Below are 17,887 nucleotides of genomic sequence, written 5' to 3'. Positions count from 1 at the left end.
AGTGGGTATTAAACATAGTATTCCAGGGGTACAGATTTAATTTCCACACCGTTGCCAATTCCAAACAGATGGCCAGATCTGAAATCAAACCAGTGGGCAGAGGCCCAGAAACAAGTCATGCCCCTCATTGAAATGGGGGCTATTCAGCCAGTGCCAGAAAAGGAAAAAGGACAAGGATTTTATTCAAGACTTTCCCTGGTACCCAGAAAAGGCAAATCATGGCGTCCAGTTCTGGACTTATCAATTCTAAATACGTTCCTGGACATTCCAAAATTTAAAATGCTGACTTTACAACAGCTACTGCCTATGCTAGGCAGAAATGCCTGGCTGGTAACTCTAGACTTGAGGCATACCTGCATATCCCAATAAGGGAATCTTGCAGAAGATACCTCCGCTTCAAAACAGTTTTTTTGCATTACCAATTCTCTGCACTGCCCTTTGGCTTATCTACTGTGCCCAGGGTCTTTACAAAGTGCCTGGCACCAGTAATTGCATTTTGCAGACAAACATTGAAATTTATCCTTGTCTGGACAATTGTCTCATTCAGGCAGAGGACAAGGACACTCTTCTTCAACATCTGGCATTTGTAAAAAGGCTTCTAGCATGCCTAGGGTACACCATAAACGAAAATAAATCACAACTGGTACCCTCTCAAATAATTACATTCCTGGGTGCAAGCTTGAATACAATTGCCCAGATGGCTTGCCTCACGCCAGACAAACAAATTCAATTGACAACACACTTCAAACAAGTGGCAACAAAAACCCAGCTGTCTGCAAGACAAATTCTGCAGGCTTTGGGGTTCATGGCATCTTGCATTCTACTAATTCCGTATGTGAGACTGCATATGAGGAAACTTCAGTGGTATCTAAAAAGCTTGTGGAGTCAACATTGTCACAGCCTGGAAACGGTGATTCCTCTCATTCCCTGCCTGCAACAGGAGTTTCTTAGGTGGGCAGAGGCATGTCACCAAAACAAGGGACAGTCATTCACTCTACCCCCTGCCACCCAAACCCTAACTACAGACACATCAGACTATGCTTGGGGGGGCCCATCTGGCAGGGAGATGCATTCAGGGCAAATGGAGCCCAAACCAAATGCATCTACATATCAACCAGAAAGAAATGCTAGCTGTTCAGAATGCTCTGACAGCCTTCAAGGACCTCCTTCATCCAGGACAACTACTGATAAAGATGGACAAGACCACATAAACAAGCAGGGGGTACCCACTCCTACCCCCTTTGCAGACTAGCCATGGCCTTGCGGAACACAGCCTTGACTTACCAAATACATCGTCAAGCTCAATTCCTGCCAGGAAAGCAAAATACCCTGGCAGACGATCTAAGCAGAAATCTTATGGACCCTCGCGAATGGAAACTGGATCCACAAATTTTCAGCATGTTAATACAAAAATGGGGGAGCCCAGACATAGTTTTGGGGAGAGGCAAATAGATCTATCAGTTTGGACAAATTCTGCACAAGAACTCATCACAAAAAAGCATGGAAAGTGGATGCTCTATCCTTCAGTCTATGCCTTTCCCCTCTGCCTCTACTCTCCAAGGTCTTACTGAAAGTCAAGACAGGAAAAACCAAAAATGATTCTAATTGCTCCAGACTGGCCTCGCCAGCACTGGTATCCACTTCTAAGGAATTTGTCACACCTTCCTCCATGGTACTTGCCTCAAACACCTCACCTATTGTCTCAGCAGAACTATCACATTCTGCACACTCTGCTACAAACTCTGAATCTTGCAGCATGGCTAATCAACTAATTTCACCAACCACATCTCTCGGTAAATCTGTGATGTATGTCATTTTGGAGGCCAGAAGGCCTAGTACTAGAAAATCTTATGCTGATAAAAGGAAGAGATTCTGTGCTTGGAACCAAGCAGAAGGAATAGACACAGCAAAGCCCAATATTCCTCAGATTTTGCCTCACAAGGGCCTGTCTTTTTCTTCTATAAAAATACATGCCTCTGCCATCTTGGCTCATTACAACACAGAGCCTCCCCTCTTTTCTCATCCCTTCCTAAAACAGTACCTCAGAGGAGCCAAAAATTTAAGGCCACTCAGAAGAGTGCCAACTCCTGCATGGGACCTCAACTTTGTGCTGGAAAAACTCACCCTACTTCCTTTTGAACCAGCAGCTATTGCAGATATAAAATTTCTTTCTAGGAAGACGGCCTTTCATTTGGCAGTCACTTCAGCTAGAAGGGTTTCAGAACTACAGGCTCTCATGGCAGTGGAGCCTTTTATTATATTTTACCCGGACAGGGTGGCCCTCAGGACCAATCCTTCTTTTATGCCTAAGGTGGTATCCAGTGTGGCTCTTAACCAGACCATTCACCTGCCAACTTTTTTCCCAAATCCACAGAACAAGGGGGAGCGGATTCTGCATTCATTGGATGTACACAGACAACTAAGATTCTACTTAAACAGGACAAAATTTCTAAGAAAGTCTGAGCAACTGTTAGTGCCATTTGCTGCAGGATCAGAGGGGAGGGCTATATCAAAGCAGACTATTTCTAAATGGATAAGCCATTGCATTTGTTTCTGCTACTTGCACCATGGTAAACCTGTGCCCAAGGGGATCGGGTCCCATTCCAGCAGGGCTGCCTCTACTTCAGCAGCTTTTCTCAGAGGGGTCCCTACCAGAGACATTCTAGAAGCTGCAACTTGGAGCTCAGTTCATACGTTCACAAAGCATTAACATTTACCTCTCTTTTCTAAATCCAGGGCAGGCTTTCCCACTGCAGTCCTGCAGGGCCTTGTAGCTGCTCCTAATGCTGTTTAGTTCCATCCTCCCATCGGGATTCTACCCAAATGTAATGACTGCAACAGTGAAACACGAAGAACGTAGTACAGATGTGTACACTTACCATAAATGTAGATGTTCGAGTGCATTCACTGTTGCAGTCTGGATTACCCACCCGCCTGCCCCCTTTTTATACCTTTTCTTTCCTTCACTATGCTCAAAAGCCTTTGTGTTTGCTTTTAGTTGAAGGTAAATTTTGTGTTCTAAAGTGCATTTATATATTTATGGTTTTATATATACATATATTTTTTTTTTTTTTTTTTTTTTTTTTTTTGCTCCCCATTTGGGGGGCACCTGACATCTGGGGCAAGAAAAACTGATTAAAATGGCGTCGGCTGCATGTTTTATACCCCTGACATCATGGAAGAAGAGACAGCAACCGACACAGGACCCAAGACTTTGTTATTCAGGCCGACTGAGGGCAACCTGCCAGCAGATTACCCAAATGTAATGACTGCAACAGTAAGTACACTCAAACATCTACATTTATGGTAAGTGTACACAACTGTACTTTCCTGGATTCACTGTAAAGGAACAAACACAGCTCTGCCCACCTTTACCTCTCATCCTGGATTATCTAGCAGACCTCCCCCACAGAGGCCTATCCTTCTCTTCCATTAAGATCCATGCCTCTGCTATCTTTGCTCATTACAACACTGAGCCACCTGTCTTCTCTCACCCTCTCATCAAACAATTCCTGAGAGGGGCTAACAACTTAAGGCCACCAAGGAGAGCCCCCACCCCTGCTTGGGACCTAAACTTTACGCTGGAAAAACTCACGCTACCCCCCTTTGAGCCTGCAGTGTCAGCAGAGTTCAGATTCCTCTCTTGGAAAACAGCCTTGCTTCTGGCCATCACTTCAGCTAGGAGTGTCTGAGCTACAAGCACTTATGGCTGTGGAACCCTTCATTCATTTTCATGCTGACAGGGTCTCCCTCAGGACTAACCCTACATTTATACCTAAAGTGGTGTCCAGTGTCTATCCATTTGCCAGCCTTTTACCCTAATACTCAGAATAAAGGGGAAAGGATCCTGCACTCTTTAAATGTGCACAGACAGCTCAGATTCTACCTTAATGGGACTAAACCCTTCAGGAAATCTGTCCAGTTACTAGTCAGCTTTGCACCAGGGGCAGATGGCAAGGCCATATCAAAGAAACCATCTCCAAATGGATAGCACACACTATCCATTTATATTACAAACCCATGGGAAACCACCCCCTCTGGGTGTCAGAACCCATTCCACTAGGGCAACGTCAACCTCTACAGCATTCCTCAGGGGAGTCCCTACCAGGGACATTCTGGAAGCTGCTATTTGTTCTGTTCACACCTTCACTAAGCATTACCACCTGCCTATATTTTCCAAATCCAGGGTGGGTTTTGCAACAGTATTCTTGCAGGGCATACTAGCCAGCCCCAACTCTTCTTGAATGCCTCCACCCGTTCTTCAGCTTGTTGAATCAACCCAAGTATGATGACCGCAACAGTGAAACACGAAGAACATAGTACAGTTGTGTGCACTTACCATAAATGTAGATGTTCGAGTGTATTCACTGTTTCAGTCCTGATTTCCCACCCTCCAGCCCCCTTGTCTCCCTCTCTCTCTTCTTCTCTATCTCTATTACATATCCCTTACAGGGCTATTGGGATTTACTTTTTACTGGCGGTGTTTTTTCCACCATAACTTGGCTCCCTATTTGGGGGGGGCTCCTGACATTTGGGGCAAGAAAAACTCATGTAATGGCACCGGCTGCCTGTTTTTTATACTCCTGACGTCAGTCCTGAACCGACAGCAACCGACGCAGAAATACTAAGTCTCTGGTATTCGGGCTGACTGAGGGTTACCTGCAGGTAGATAACCCAAGTGTAATGACTGCAACAGTGAATACACTTGAGCATCTACATTTATGGTAAGTGTACACAACTGTACTTTCTAAAGGTCTTGCTCAGGTCAATTTTCAATACCATTTTTTACTGCCAGAACATTTACAAATGAAGACTGAGTTCTGCAGTGAAGTTGTACATACACATGTTTTCAACTGTGCAAGAAGACGTAATGTAGGGGCAGTTTTGCAATTTGACATGCATCTTTCATCATTTTATGTTCTAGTCCTGCAGAATTGATTTTGTTTGACCTGAGATGGAAGGTAACACTGACTCTTAAGTGCAAGCTGGATCTATATATCTTTTAGGAAATTAAACATTGGGAATGGGATAATAGTAACTTATCTGATTTTAACTTTGATGTTGAATACTGTTCTATTAAAATCAACAGAGCAGCTTTTCCACTAGATGAAACTCCTCTTTTGGCTATTCTTGTTAGGGGTCATTGCAGCGAATCATCATTTTCCATTTCTTCCTGTCCTCTGCATCTTGCTGTGTCACACCAGCCACCTGCATGTCCTCTCACCACATCCATAAACTTCCTGTCTGAACTCGTCTGCTTTCCTAGTTTTGTGAGGAAAAGTGATTTATGCCTAGGAGAATGGGGATGTATTTGTGGGGATGACAGATTCCTTATAAAGATTACTGCATGGCCTATATCTTGCTTGATGAGGAAAATATTTTATGTTCTGTTTGCCAGTTCATTATTACCAAAACACTTAAGTTGGCATAGTTCTTATTACTTCAGTTATAGAACCAGAAGCTTAAGACTGTGGCCGTTTAGGGTGTTGTAGCCAGGTTCTATTTACTTGGAAGTCCGTCGTCTAGTCCTCAAGCAAAGTTTCTAGAAAGGCTTCGGTTTCTAGTCCTCAAGAAAAGTTTCTAGAATGGCTTCTGTTTCCTCTCCAACACCCTCTGTGCCTTGGCCTTTGATGGGGAACTCAACTGTAACCATGTCTGAGCTCTTGGACTGTCCCTCAGGTGCTTTTGAGTCTTGTGGTGTAGTTCTTCATGAAGCCATTAAGAGCTGAGAGACGGGCACATCCTTCAAGGCAGCTTGTACATCCACTTCAGGCAAAGAACCACCACTATTGATAGGATCGTAGGAGGAGGCTGACATCAAACTGTTACAAAACCCTACTGAGTATCAGAAACCTGGGGAGAAAAATGGATGTATGAACACTTTTTCGCTCAAGTCTCCTAGGAAGAGGACTCCTAAACCATAACATTACATTTGCTTCTTTAGTTTTTTCAAAGGAATCAAGAGAGGAGTGATTTACTTTGGCCAAAGACTTGTTTAAAGCATTCCAATTCCTTCAGATCATCTTTTCTTCATTCATAAGGAAGGGGTCACTCTCCCTTTCAGATTCGAACACTGACTCAGAAATCGAAGAGGTGGATATAGATTATGCCTTCTAGGTTTCTCCCTCCAAAAAAATGGGAATCAGAAAAAAGTATTTCCTCTGCCTCACCAGTGGAAGAATCATCTTTTTCTAACACAATTGGCAGAATGAAAGTGCTGTTTCAGTGGGAACAAAAGGAAATTTCAGAAACTGCAGAAATACTCTGACTTATTACAAATAAATTCTCCACAACCAGTGACAGTTTTGCTGGTTTTAGCTTCCTTAGACGATGCCTTAAATGTAGCTAGTAGCTCTGCAGACAGCCACAAGGCCCCAGAAAATCTAACAAGTTATACATGGTCCATCAGTCTCGCACATTACGTTTAGAAATCCTATAACAGATCCTTCTGTGGTTTCTGTTTCCAAATCAATTTTCAAAGCACCATATGGCTTCCATTCCTCTTCCTTCAGATTAGGATGGAAGAGGCTTTGATAGGTTTGGAATGATAATGTATACTTCTGCTTTAGCCTTCTGAACAGTTTGCTGTCAGGCCTGTATGTTGAAGTTCCTTTTGGCTTCACAAAGAAGTTATTTGCTGACATTCTCCATGAGATGACTTCTTTCGGCTTTTCCCGGTTAGGGGTCGCCACAGCGGATCACCTGTCCGCTCATGATTGGCAGTGGAGTTTTACGGTCATGAGACTAAGGTATCTTTATTTAGTGACCCAAGTAATCTTAGATGTTCATATGATATTGCCGATATTGTTTCCAGCGATGCAATAACCTGGTCTGCAATATGGAGATGTACTTGAATGTTGAAGCAGAAATCTTAAATGCACCCCTAGACAAAATTTTTTTTTAATCAGTCTTTGAGATTCTCAAGAAATGAAATTGGATGAGAGTGGAAAATGAATACACTGGGTTTAAGTTTTATTTTCCCTGTCCAAAAGTACAACATGAGTTTCCCTTCTAGCCCAGACCCCTTTTATAAGTTTTTTAAACAGACTCGACAAAAGACAGGTAAACCTTTAAAAAGCAGTGGCAGGGCAGATCCAAAACAAAAGGAGGAGCCTTTCAAGCACAAGGACAGTCAAAGAAAAGACTGCCCCCCACCCCACCCCCCACCCTGGTAGTCTGATAATACTCTCTCCGAGCCTGTCTTTTCACATATGTATTTGAACCAGGTTACTTCAGACTCTTGGGATCTATTCATAACCCTTAAAGTACAGATGGCAGGTGGGATTCTCTTCCCCCTTTCAAGGAATTCCATCCCATCCTGTCAACCAAACTTCCCTGTTTTCCCCAATTCTAGACTAAATGCTTTTTCAGAGAGTAATGGAATGAGTAATACATATACCAGAGGGACGAAAAAGGAGAATTATTTTATTCTGTGATGTTTCTGGTGACTAAGAAATAAGGAACTTTCAGACCTATGTTGGACCTTTCCTTTCTAAATCTACATGTCAAAAGTTCAGAATGATTTCTCTATAGAGTGTTACCTTTCACTCATCTAATTACCGTAGACTTAAAAAAGGTGCTTGCCATCATATTCCCATTTGCAGAAACTTCAGAATTTAAGCTTGTGTCTGGTTCACATTTTCAGTTTTTTGCATTGCCCTTTGTGCTGTCCACAGTTCCAAAGTGTCTAGCATCCACATAATCCTGTTGCAGGTTGCAAGGCATCTACATTTTTCATTTATTCTAGGTTAACTGTCTTTCTAGGTTAACTGTCGTTCTAGGTTGTTTCTCTTCTCTTTGTAAAAATAAATCTGTTTCAGAATCCAGGTTTCCAACTAAACCTGGAAAAATCTTCTCTGTTCTACTCACAGGATAACATTTCTTGTCTGTCTCCTACATGTATCTCTCTTGATGGCCTTCCTTCTTCAGGACAAACTCAACTTTTACAAAGAGCAATTCCTAAGATTTCCCTCTAAAATCACACAACAGCAAGAGATTACCTCAGGATATTAAGGTTCAAGGTGTCTGCGATTGTCATTCTCACTGCCAGATTACATATGAGGAAATTTAAGTAGTTCCTCAAGTCAGTCAGGACTCAACACCAACACTCCCTCTGTTCAGAGTCTGGTGATTCATTTTGTCATAAAGGAATTTCACTGGTGGTTGACTGAATCCCTCATCCCAAGTCTGCCATTCCTTCCCTGGTCTCTACTCGGTCCAAAGGAGTAAAAGTACAGGATCTTTGGAATTCTGAGGAGAATAATAATCCCTCTTCCTGCACTTCTCCTTATATGTTGCAATCCTTTGTCAGATCACACCATAAGTTAAGGATCTTTTCTGTCCAGTAGCACTTCCTTTGCAAATACATCATTGCTCATAGGTTCATAGATTAGTACTAGGCTTAACTTCCTTTGTGCCCTTGTGAGCCATTTTAAGCCTAGCCAATTACCCCATGTGAGAAATCCTGCACCTTGTGTCTGTAAGGTAAACACCTCAACCATTATTAAAAATAAGTAAAAAAAACTGCAAAGGTAAGGCTCCAGTTCAGTAGTATATCCAGAATATCCAAGTGTCTTCAAACTCCAAAGAAATGAACCAGAGATCTAAATTCCACTATAACACTGCTTTAATGGTACACAAGCGCTTTCACAGATTGCTTCTTCAGGTGTATAACATTCATTAAAAAGACTCATCTTATATAGTCTTAATATCAGTCACATGATTCTAATACACAAAATTTAAAAACATATACACATTCTGCAAACATTAATACAAGAATACATTTAAACTTGTATATTTATACTTAAAAATAACCATAAAAGTATAAGAATATAAATTACATAATAAAAAGCAAGTACATTTTATCTATTAGAGGCCTTTTCTTCAAAATAGGTTTCATGGGGACAGAGTCATTCAAACCATGCCCTGAATTGGCCCTTAACCTAACAATCCAGTTGGCTTCCTTCTCTTCAGTCCTAGCTTTAATATCCCCCCTCTTGTGCCAATATATGTTCTCCCTAAAACAACAAATTTAAATGCATGTTCATTAGTGGCTACTACATGCTTAGCTAGTGCATTAAAATTACTTTTTTTTTCTTTATATGATGCATATGCTCCCTAATTCTATCCTTTAATGGGCGATCTGTCTTCCCTACGTAGATTTTTTTGCATATCTGACATGTAGCTAAATAAACTACATGTGATGCATCATATCTTGCACTGACTCTCAGTTCAAAAATCTCCCCTGTATCAACTTTTTTAAATTGTTTTTCCTTAGATATATAACTACAAAAATGGCACTTTCCGCATGTTATGGTCCCCTTTTCCCCTGCCTTATCTCTTAATTCTCTATTAATGCACAATCTTCTCTTCAGGCACTTATTTTTGAAAGAAAACTGAGGTTTAGTTCCTATTAACTCTTTAATTTGACCATCTGTAGTTAATATATTCCAATGTTTATTTATGATGTTAGTGTACCTCTTTACATCTCTAGAATAACGTAAGCACATTCTTAATTTATTATTACCTATATTTTCCTTTTTGTTTCCAAATTTCCTTGAGAAATGTGGTTTAGCTTTAGTTTCCCTTGATCTTTCAATTTCTTCCATGTTCTTCAAAACCATTCCCTTGTCATACCCTCTTTCTAATAATTCTTTCCCTGTCAACTCTATTTGTTTTTCATAATCTTCTTTCTTGACACTCAATCTTGAAGCTCTAAAAAATTGATTTTGTACTACATTTCTAAATATAAAATTGGGGTGCATACTATCTCTACTCAATAACTTATTTGCATGACAAGCCTTCCTGTACATCCTTGTGGTGATTTTATCCGTGCTGTCCTTCTCTACATAAACGTCCAAAAAGCTAATACCTAGCTGTGAATAATCCATAGTGAATTTAAGGAACTCAGTGGAATTATTTATAAATTCTAAAAATTCATTTAACTGTTGTACAGTCCCTCTCCATAAAAGAAAGAGATCATCCACAAATCTTCTATAAAACATGATCATATTGTCATATTTTCCCCCTATAATGTATTCCATTTCCCATTTGGACATGACAGCATTAGCATAGCTATTAGCACAAGGAGTACCCATTGCAACCCCATTCTTCTGCCAGTACATTTTCTCCCTAAACGCAAAGATATTATTTTCAAGAACGAGTTTCAGTAACCTCTGTATTAACTCTACTTTCCTACTTCCATATTCCTCGCTCATTTCTAATAAATACTTCATATTCCTAATATCAATTGCATTCGGTATAACTGTAAATAATGACACTACATCCATCGTAACAAAAAATATTGTTCTAACACACATCCCTCATTTGCAAATTCAAATAAATCCCTAAGAAAGTGTTCGATGTCTTTAAAATGTACTTAGGCTTATAAATCAAATTCTTCAAATTCTTCTCAATAAAAATAGATGCTGACTCTGTGCACCAATTCCTTCCGGCCACTGTCGGCCTCATTGGGGTCTTAATGGGACTTTTGTGAAGTTTTGGCAAGCCCTGAATTTTGGGAATGATAGGATCTAAAATCAATAAATACTTAACCAAATCGTTGTCACAAAGCTCAAGTTCTTCTAAGCATCTAATTTCTCTTTCAACATTTAAAGTCATAGTTTTGACTTGGATAAATGTAATCATTTGATAAAAAACAGTGTTATCTAACATTTCAAACACAAGACTATTATAATCTATTCTATTCATCACAACCATTTGCCCTCCCTTATCTGCTGGTCTAATTACTATAAAATCATTATTTTCTAAACCATGCATCGCTTTAAATTCCGCTTTACTTAAATTTTGCCATTTGCTATTTTCTCTAAAAATATTTTGCTCATGGAACACTTTATAAATATCAGATATACAGATTTGCTCAAAGGCATTAATTAAAGTGCTCTGTTTAGGTATAAAAAGACTTGGTTTCCTAAAACTAGTATCATGCATTCCCTGTCCATCATTAAATAATGATTTTAACGTCAAATTACGAGTAAACATTTTTAAATCAAAAATAATTTCAGTAATGTTCATGTCCATTGCTGGTATAAACGAAAGCCCTTTTTCTAAAACATTGGACTCAAACTTAGTTAAATTATAGTTCGATAAATTGACTATTAATGTCTTGCTTGTTAAAATGCTTTCTTGATTGTATATGGGCTCACAGGTGGTCCTTCCATTTTTCTCTTGCTCCTTACCATACTTCTCCCTCTCTGTTGTCGTCTGGACAGACCTCTCCCATTTTTGCTTAACTATCTTTCTCTTATGGGTAGAGGAAAGTTCAAACCTAGGGGGCCATTTCCCTTTAAAAAAGACTCTGGATTGCTTAATGCATTGTTAATTGGTGTGTCTGTTTCGGCTTCACGATGTACATCCACATTCACCTGAATAGTCTTCCGTCTCGCTCCCATATTTGGCTTCGTTTGTAGATTCAACATATTGGACGTTATCTCATTCACACAACCATCATCACGAACACGCCCATCCACTTCTGTCTGCCCAATCAATGTATCTGCATGGATTGGGGACTGTGAGGAGGGAATATAGCTGTTTAAACTCTGAGCTACAGAATCAGAGTTATTTGAAAGAGAAGGATTGCTTTCATTTGAGTCACGTGGCCAAGTAAAGATATGACCCAGTGAAAAGTGTTTCCGATCTCTGCAAAGTTTCTTTAATTTAATTTGCAACAATTTTCTAGCGTATGCAAACAAATTGTCGGCTGTGTCAGTCATTGGTTTCACTAATACTTCTGTAGCGTAAGTCTTACAAATGTCCACATACTTTTTCTTAATACTATCACAAACTTTTGCTTCTTCTCTTCCAGCCGCCGCAACCAGCAGCCTTAGATAACCCAAATTGGTATTAATGTTAAGTTGTTGCCATTCACTTAACAGAATCGGATCGCAATCAATTTGAGCAGACATTTTAAGCACCCTAAGGCCACGAGGTACGATATTCTCAGCTATACAAGCTTCTAGATGGAATTTCTCATATTGCACCCGCTTCAGTTTAAACAAATATTTTTCTAGTGAAAGCAATTCACTTCTCATTGCCAGATAGTCAACGTTTGAAAATTCCACCCCTTCTATGGCTAAATTATTCTTGAATAATGGATTCTGTTCTTCACTCACCTTGGATAAAAATGAGTCTACAGTAGTTTGTCCATTTCACTTTTAAAACCGGCGTGTACTCAAGTTCAGTATTCTCAATTCCTTTAGCCATGTCCTAGTAATATTGGGTAAATAACCAGAAAGTTCTATATGAAGAAAACCCAATATAAACCAGGCTCCTTTGCAGAAATACACAAAAAGTCCACAACTAAAAATAAGTAAAAAAAAACTGCAAAGGTAAGGCTCCAGTTCAATAGTATATCCAGAATATCCAAGTGTCTTCAAACTCCAAAGAAATGAACCAGAGATCTAAATTCCACTATAACACTGCTTTAATGGTACACAAGCATCACAAAATTGCTTCTTCAGGTGTATAACATTCATTAAAAAGACACACCTTATATAGTCTTAATATCAGTCACATGACTCTAATACACAAAATTTAAAAACATACACATTCTGCAAACATTAATACAAGAATACATTTAAACTTGTATATTTATACTTTCACTTAAAAATAACCATGAAAGTATAAGAATATAAATTACATAATAAAAAGCAAGTACATTTTATCTATTTAGAGGCCTTTTCTTTAAAATAGGTTTTATGGGGACAGAGTCATTCAAGCCATGCCCTGAATTGGCCCTTAACCTAACAATTAGTTGGCTTCCTTCTCTTCAGTCCTAGCTTTAATATCACCCCCTCTTGTGCCAATATATGTTCTCCCTAAAACAACAAATTTAAATGCATGTTGTTCATTAGCGGCTACTACATGCTTAGCTAGTGCATTAAAATTACTTTTTTTCTTTATATGAAACATATGCTCCCTAATTCTATCCTTTAATGGGCGATCTGTCTTCCCTACATAGAATTTATTGCATATCTGACATGTAGCTAAATAAATTACATGTGATGTATCACATCTTGCACTGACCTCTCAGTTCAAAAATCTCCCCTGTGTCAGGGTGTTTAAAGTGTGTTTCCTTAGATATATAACTACAAAAATGGCACTTTCCACATGGTATGGTCCCCTTTTCCCCTGCCTTATCTCTTAATTCTCTATCAGTGCACAATCTTCTCTTCAGGCACTTCTTATTTTTGAAAGAAAACTGAGGTTTAGTTCCTACTAACTCTTTAACTTCACCATCTGTAGTTAATATATTCCAATGTTTATTTATGATGTTAGTGTACCTCTTTACATCTCTAGAATAACTTAAGCACATTCTTAATTTATTGTTACCTATATTTTCCTTTTAGTTTCCAAATTTCCTTGAGACTCAATTGAGTGTCAAGAAAGAAGATTATGAAAAACAAATAGAGTTGACAGGGAAAGAATTATTAGAAAGAGGGTATGACAATGGAATGGTATTGAAGAACATGGAAGAAGTTGAAAGATCAAGGGAAACTAAAGCTAAACCATATTTCTCGAGGAAATTTGGAAACAAAAAGGAAAATATAGGTAATAAATTAAGAACGTGCTTACGTTATTCTAGAGATGTAAAGAGGTACACTAACATAAATAAACATTGGAATATATTAACTACAGATGGTCAAATTAAAGAGTTAGTAGGAACTAAACCTCAATTTTCTTTCAAAAATAAGAAGTGCCTGAAGAGAAGATTGTGCATTGATAGAGAATTAAGAGATGAGGCAGGGGAAAAGGGGGACCATACTATGTGGAAAGTGCCATTTTTGTAGTTATATTTCTAAAGAAATACAATTTAAACACCCTGATACAGGGGAGAGTCAGTGCAAGATGTGATACATCACATGTAGTTTATTTAGCTACATGTCTTATGTGCAATAAATTCTACGTAGGGAAGACCACCCATTAAAGGATAGAATTAGGGAGCATATGTATCATATAAAGAAAAAAAGTAATTTTAATGCACTAGCTAAGCATATGTAGTAGCCACTAATGAACAACATGCATTTAAATTTGTTGTTTTAGGGAGAACATATATTGGCACAAGAGGGGGTGATATTAAAGCTAGGACTGAAGAGAAGGAAGCCAACTGGATTGTTAGGTTAAGGGCCAATTCAGGGCATGGTTTGAATGACTGTCCCCATGAGACCTATTTTGAAGAAAAGGCCTCTAAATAGATAAAATGTACTTGCTTTTTATTATTTAATTTATATTCTTATACTTTTATGGTTATTTTTAAGTGAAAGTATAAATATACAAGTTTAAATGTATTCTTGTATTAGTTTGCAGAATGTGTATGTTTTTAAATTTTGTACATTCGAGTCATGTGACTGATATTAAGACTATATAAGATGTGTCTTTTTAATGAATGTTATACACCTGAAGAAGCAATTTTGCGAAAGCGCTTGTGTACCATTAAAGCAGTGTTATAGTGGAATTTAGATCTCTGGTTCATTTCTTTGGAGTTTGAAGACACTTGATATTCTGGATATACTATTGAACTGGAGCCTTACCTTTGCAGTTTTTTTACTTATTTTTAGTTGTGGGCTTTTTGTGTATTTCTGCAAGGGAGCCTGGTTTATATTGGGTTGTTTTCTTCATATAGATCCTTAACCATTATGCCAACCTCCCATCTCTTTACAGAAGCTAATACTGTACAAATGCTCGACCACCTCATGAAGTTCCATTGTAATCCCCCTTCAGCTGACCTCATTGCTAAAGTGGTAACATATGCCACTGATTTCTGTCACTTAAATAGAATGACAAGGCAGTCCCTGACTTGACTGCACCAGGTGTACTGGGAAACTCAACCCCCCCCCCCAATTTGGTGGAATACTTGTATAAATAGACTAATAAGAGAAGGAAGTGCCTTAATAACTATACTAAATCGTATTCTGTCCATCTGAAGAGTCCAGTTAAACGATCTAGTAGAGAACTAGAAAACTAAAGGTTGTCATCAGGAAGTTGAAGACCGAGAACAAACTTAAAATAGCCACTGAAACTAAAATGAACTGTGAATCCTTTAACTATGCTTGAAAGTCAAGAGTTGACACCCTGCAATGGTCTAAGCTTTTAACAGCAATGCAGCCCACTGTTATCCAAAGGAAATGGCCAATATCCTAGCCAGCAAATCCAGTGCCAGTTTTACTGCACCTGCACTTTTAATTTTCTACATATTCCTGAATCTCAGCCATCTCCTTTTATTTGTTTGGAGTAGATCATGTCAGCCCTCTCAAAAGGTGAGGAGGTCACATCCATTGGACTGAACAACATACTAGGATGCATGAATATTAGTGCTAGATATTTTCTATCTGAACCTCTTCAGGAATGCACTGGCAAGACTTGGGTTGACCTGAGGATTGGAAAATAGCCAGCATTCAGTGCCTGTACACAGAAGTGGCCCAGCCCCTGATCCTGGTAACTACAAACTCACTAGCCTTGTATGTAAATGTACCACTTCTGACCTCATTTAGATAGTTATAAAAAAAAATTTAGCCTTGGATCCTCCTCAGCACATGTTCCTCAAAGAGAATCCTAATGTTTATCATATTGACCACCGAGTGCAGTAGCCTTATATGGGTTTTATTTTGCCAAGGCTAGATTCCAAAGTTTCAAGGCACCTTCCACTCAGCCAAAATGTCAGGCAGCTTAAGTTGAGCTGAGTAAAAGACAAGTTTGGTTGCCAAGCCATTCAGAGCTTTACTGCTGCTGAAGAGTACACTTCTCTGAGGCTTTCAAATGTTGATAGCTTCTGTTGTTCCTTTGCTGGGCAGATAAGTTCCCTTTTGGGAAAAGTACCATTCAGTAATTTTTGTTTGACATTCAAAATCTGATTCAGACTCTGAAAACACACACTCCTTGTGGAGTTCTTTCTCTGAGACTATTTCTAGAATGTGCCAGTATTTTCAGGGGGAGAACACGGAGGTTTCCCAGTCTGTAGTTGTTGCAGAAGAAATTTCCAGAACCTGCACCCATTCCTCCAGTTTTATCAGTTTTGGAGGATGTGAGTTTTACTGCCTGCAGTTTTCCTGACAGTCAGCCAGCTGCCCACCAAAAGGCAGATAGGATGTATAAAGTTCTCAGTCTTTTAGTTTTTATACACTTTCCAAACAGCTGTAGCTTTAGTTAATCCTTCTTTTGCTAAAATCCCAATCCTTCTCTTTCTGGAAAGGTTGGGAAGATTATAGACAAGTATGGAGAGAAAGTGTATGCTGCTTTAACTTTGATTTTCAGAATTTTGAATTGCCAGGCTCATATGTTAAGGTTTGTTCTAATTGTGAAAGGATGAGGAATGTTTTATCTGCAGTTTCATGTTGTGAGGGGAAATCTGTTTTAAGTAATTTAATTTATTCTATTAAACTTGCTACTCATTATTTACATCATATATATGACTCTGTTGACACTTCAGGGGCTATGGCCACAGGTAATATTTTAAGGAGGTTTGCAGAAAATATCTCCGCTTCAGGGCAGGATCTCAACATTTTCAGTTCTGTGTGCTACCCTTTGGCTTATCTACTGCTCAGAGTTTTCACAAAATGCCTGGCTTTGGTCATTGCATTCTGCAGACAAAGAAATATTCAACTTTACCCCTACTTAGATGACTGCTTTATTCAGGCAGACAGCCAGGAAAAGCTGCTCAAAGACCTGGCCTTTGTAAAGAACCTACTAACCTCCCTAGGGTACACAATCAACGAAAAGAAATCCAAACAGGTACCCATCCAAAGGATAATCTTCCTGGGAGCAAGTCTGGACACAGCATCCCAGATGCCATGCCTTACACCAGAGAAACAAATTTTCCTGTCAGCTTCCCAACTGGCCACCAGGCTCCAGCTTTCTGCAAGGAAATCCTGCGAGCCCTGGGGTTCATGGCATCTTGCATACTCCTCATTCCATATGCCAGGCTTCATATGAGGAAACTTCAGTGGTACCTAAAGAGCCTTTGGTGTCAACACTCTCAATATGTGGAAACTCTTCTACCTATTATTTCTTGCCTGCAAAAGGAAAATCTTTGGTGGGCGACAGCCTGCTCCCACAACAAGGAACTGCCCATGTCCTTCATGGATGCATCTGCAGTCATAACAAGTGGGTTGTCCTGTCGTCAGGCAGCCCTGCAGTCGGCCGGATTCCAAAGTCCGGGTCCGGCTTCGGCTGATGTCGCACTCCACCCGACGTCATCTCTGTTGGTCTTCGGGTATAAAAGCATCAGCCGACGCCATTTTCCTCAGTCTTTCTTGCCGTGGCGTCAAGCAGAAGCTGTTCGCAAGTCCCGGTCGGTCGGATCCAGAGATTACTTCTACCGAATACTACTTCGAAGACTTCTAAAGCTAAGTACCCCGTTGGGGACTCTTTCTTGCCTCAGCCGATGTCAGAAAAAGTTAACAATTGTTTAACCTGTGGGAAACAAATACCTCATAAAGATTTCCACTCTCACTGTCTGCCTTGTTTAGGCCCAGCCCACGACGTAGCAGCCTGTTCGGCCTGTGCCTCCTTCAACCGACGAACGCTTAGGCGTCGGTCGGAGTTTGCAGAACAGTTTTTCGGTACTGATTTTGCGTACATTATGCCGTCGGATCCTCCGACTACCCAATCTTCCAAAAAACGCATAGATAAAGACGGACACTCGCGGTCCGCGGTTTCGGCGAAACCACGGTAAAGCAAACATGAGTGTCTCGGTTTCGGCGAAACCGAGAAAACTGATCAAAGTACAGCTGAACCTATTCTTACAACTGAGGCCCCTGCTACAACTCTTGAATCGACCTCAGAAATTTTACCCACTACGGTGGTTGACTTATCAGACACCATCCCTTGGATGTCTCTACCCCAGCACGTGGTGCTGCTAGGCCTCCAGCAG

The 17,887-nt window shown here is 39.8% G+C and overlaps 1 protein-coding gene across 1 annotated transcript in view; it reads left to right on the top strand.

The window, feature by feature from the left end:
- Window positions 1–17,887, top strand: part of STK40 (serine/threonine kinase 40) — a 1,174,020-nt gene that overhangs the window by 1,060,839 nt on the left and 95,294 nt on the right. The gene's annotated exons all lie outside the window — the stretch shown is intronic.

Source organism: Protopterus annectens, chromosome 1.part1 (assembly GCF_019279795.1).
Source record: "Protopterus annectens isolate FY-2018-M chromosome 1.part1, PAN1.0, whole genome shotgun sequence".
Lineage (NCBI taxonomy): Eukaryota > Metazoa > Chordata > Ceratodontiformes > Protopteridae > Protopterus > Protopterus annectens.
This window is presented reverse-complemented; position numbering and strand designations above follow the sequence as displayed.